This window comes from Artemia franciscana, chromosome 7 (assembly GCF_032884065.1).
Source record: "Artemia franciscana chromosome 7, ASM3288406v1, whole genome shotgun sequence".
Lineage (NCBI taxonomy): Eukaryota > Metazoa > Arthropoda > Branchiopoda > Anostraca > Artemiidae > Artemia > Artemia franciscana.
Window position 1 is genome coordinate 11,571,091 of NC_088869.1, and position 3,670 is coordinate 11,574,760.

The window sequence follows — 3,670 nt, forward strand, 5'->3', positions numbered from 1 at the left end:
AAAAGTTCTAGTAGCCTTTTTAAGTAACCGAAAAATTGGAGGGCAGCTAGGCCTTCTTCCCCACCCCTTATTTCTCAAAATCGTCTGATCAAAACTAAGAGAAAGCCATTTAGCCAAAAAAAAAATTAATATACTAATTTCATTTCAATAATTTATGTGCGGAGAGCCAAAATCAAACATGCATTAATTCAAAAACGTTCAGAAATTAAATAAAAAAAAACTAGTTTTTTTAACTGAAAGTAAGGAGCGACATTAAAACTTAAAACGAACAGAAATTACTCCGTATATGAAATGGGTTGTCCCCTCCGCAGTCCCACGCTCTTTACGCTGAAGTTTTTAGTTGTTTTAAAAAGTAGAATTGTGGCAAAGAGTTAAACTTTAGCGTAAAGAGCGAGGGACTGCGGAGGGGACAACCCATTTCATATACGGAGTAATTTCTGTTCGTTTTAAGTTTTAATGTCGCTCCTTACTTTCAGTTAAAAAAACTAGTTTTTTTTTATTTAATCTGAAGAAAAAGGCGGGGGACACCTCGTAAAATACACGGAATCTTAATGAAATTCACACCATCTGATTTAGTATATCCAAGAACTGTTTTGTAGAAGTTTCAAGTTCCCATCTGGAACGTGGAATTCTTTTATTTTTGTCAGAAGAAAGTTCATGGATATGCGTGTTTATTTGTTTGGTTGTTTGTTTTTGTATGTTTTCCCCAGGGGTGATAGCATCGAGTCAGTAGTCCTAGAACTTCGGGAAGGGGCTTATTCAAATTGAAATTCTCATAGGATTTAAGTTTTATATGTTTACTGACTTGATATGTGATACAAAACGGTTAGCGTCAGTTGGGGGTGCTAGGTCATATTTTAATAAATAAAAATAGAGGCTATTCACCGTTCCAGAAATAACGAATACGGTTATTGGATTAAGATAATTATGTCAGGAATCCAAACAAATGGAACGAAAGCACTCACGACAGAAACTAATGTTACTGGGAAAATGAAACGTATCCGAAATTGATGAATGAGTGTACTAACTGCATTAATTTAAAACTATTTCAAAATGTAGATACTTTGAAAATCTCGAAAAAGGATGATTCCATGTACAAATTTGGAATATTTATTCGGAGGTGATAGGGGGAAGAAAGGATAGACATCTTTTTCTTATAGCGTTAACGGTAATAAGTAAAACACTATTTTTTAATTCAAAGCAATGCCACTTAAAACTAAAATCTACCGTAAAGATTATAGAGCTACGGGGTAGCATTCCCCTAAAATTTAGTATTATCCTATATTATTCTCTAAAGTACTTTCAAACGATTAAATTATATAAGGTAGAAATGAGTCAAGCACCATTGGTTGAACATTACAGAAAGTTAAACATGAGGTTACATAACTCGCCTATAAATTGGACACCATTATCGTCATTTAGCCTTGTTCTCTTTTTTACTTCATATCGTTGAAGTGATGCTAGTAATAAAGATAAAATAGTATTAATATTAATATAACCAAAAGTCAACAAGATAACTTTTTAGCTTCTTATTTTATTTCTTATATTTCTTTTTTTTATATTTACTAATGGTTTATTCACTAAAACCACGTGCTTCGGGCCACCTTCCTGAAACGTTTCAAATGAGCTCTAATCTATTTATGCAAAGAGAATAACTTACTAAGTTAAACTGAAAAAGTCCTTCCAATTTTCTTAGAATTCCAAGTAAAAAACTGATTTTACTTTTGTTTATAAAATAGATATGTTATTTGGCAAATTATTAAATATTCTTTTGAGAGAATCAAGGAATTCCTTTTCAGAATACTAATTTGAGGTTTAAACTAAAAAAAAGCGGCTTATGATGACATAACAAAATGAAATCCATGACAATTTCTTTATGTGACAAGAATTTGGAAAACACTTAAACAGGGATAGTAAAAGTTGGCTCTTCTAATTAATGTATTATTTAAAATATAATTCATTTAGTAGATTGGACATCCATTGATTTTGAAACCAATTTATAATGCAGAGGGACTATTTTTTGCGTTTTCTTTTTGTTTTTTTAGCCAAGCTTGGTGAGTTAGAAAAACACTCATTCAGCATTAAAAGTCTGAAACATACAACTGTATGTTTATTAACGATAAAATACGTTTATGTTTATTAACGATATTTATTCTCCTAATCCCTGGCACTTTATGCATTCGTTCAAAGTACTACGCCGTTTTCTTTTTATCGTTAATAAATCTGAAACAAAAAAGTCTGAAACAAATGTATCTATGCTTGTATACAACCTGGATACATTTACGTTTTTTTTTATTTTTTTATTTAGTAAAATTATAAGAGCAGAAGTAGCAATAGTAGCAGCATTGAATGTTTTGACTAAATGACCTCACTTGTTCTTGGGATATTGCTGAGATGTCTAAGTGGCAACCCGAATACACGGAGTGCCTTTTGACTTAATTTTAAAGCATCGTTGGCAAATTACATAACAGTAAAGGGTTGACACACCCAGTATTCCTAGAGAAATAGTTACAGGAATGTATGACAACACTGAATAAAATGGCTATATCAAAATCTTGATTGAATTAGTTTGGAAAATAAGTGGCTTGCGAAAAAAGCTGCTTGCACTCCAGTCGCTTTAAAAAGGGCACCAAAACTTAGATAAGGGCACCAGAAGCTTCTTTAAAAGCTTCTGTGTTATTACTGTCTATGATATCGCTGCGCTGGCTATGATATTGCTTATATGTTCTTATAAAACATACGTGCACATTGTTTTTTCGTTTAACTGGAACTTCCCCTCAACATAAGCTAGAACTTTCACCATAATACCCATTAATTACAGCAATCGCAGTACTTTCAACTTTTCAACTTTTATTCTTTATTAAACTCAAAAAATACACAAACAATATTATGCCCCAACAGAGAGCAGAGCTCGTAAGGCTGGGACAGTGCAAAAACATAAGAAAAAACATCAACATCTCATCGTAATAATGATTTCATAATATAATACGGTAACAGACAAAAAAAAATTGAAAAAAAAAACTCATAAAAGATAAGTATATATATATATATATATATATATATATATATATATATATATATATATATATATATATATATATATATATATATATATATATATAATATAAATAATATATATATATATAATATATACTGCTAGCAGTAGTAGTATTAATAGTATAAAAATAGTGGCCCCTGGCCACTAAATTGCAACTTAATAACATTAACCCTTCCTAAGGCATTGTTAATACATCCTCATGCCAACCTTTATGGGCATAGTGTGTTTTGATTTAGTATCATAAAAATTCAGTATTTTCCAGATGTTTCGCCTTGATATCCTTAACCTTAGTAGCAGTAATAACAGTACCAATAGCAATAGTAGTTGCATTAGTAGTAGTAGTAGTAGTAGTAGTAGTAGTAGCAGTAGTAGTAGCATGAGTAGAAGCAATAGCATTAGGACACAAATATTGTCATTTGGTTAGTTCAACATCTCAAACAACTAGCACTGTAAGCTTCAACTTCACACACCAAACCGTTCCTATGATATTGCGGATACGCCCTTTTGACAAACTACACACAAACAATGAGTTGTGATTCAATTCATTTTCCTCCCTCAATATTTCCTGAAAATTTCACCTTCACACCCTTGAGAAAAGTTATAATTGTGGTC

General features: G+C 31.4%; 1 protein-coding gene across 1 annotated transcript in view; it reads right to left on the reverse strand.

Moving 5' to 3' along the window:
- The window catches only part of LOC136028848 (carbonic anhydrase 2-like), a gene marked incomplete in the record, with an annotated part of 41,523 nt that extends 39,786 nt beyond the window's left edge, over window positions 1-1,737 (reverse strand). Inside the window, 1 exon segment of the mRNA XM_065706781.1 lies at window positions 1,661-1,737.
- Between the last annotated feature and the right edge of the window lie 1,933 nt (window positions 1,738-3,670).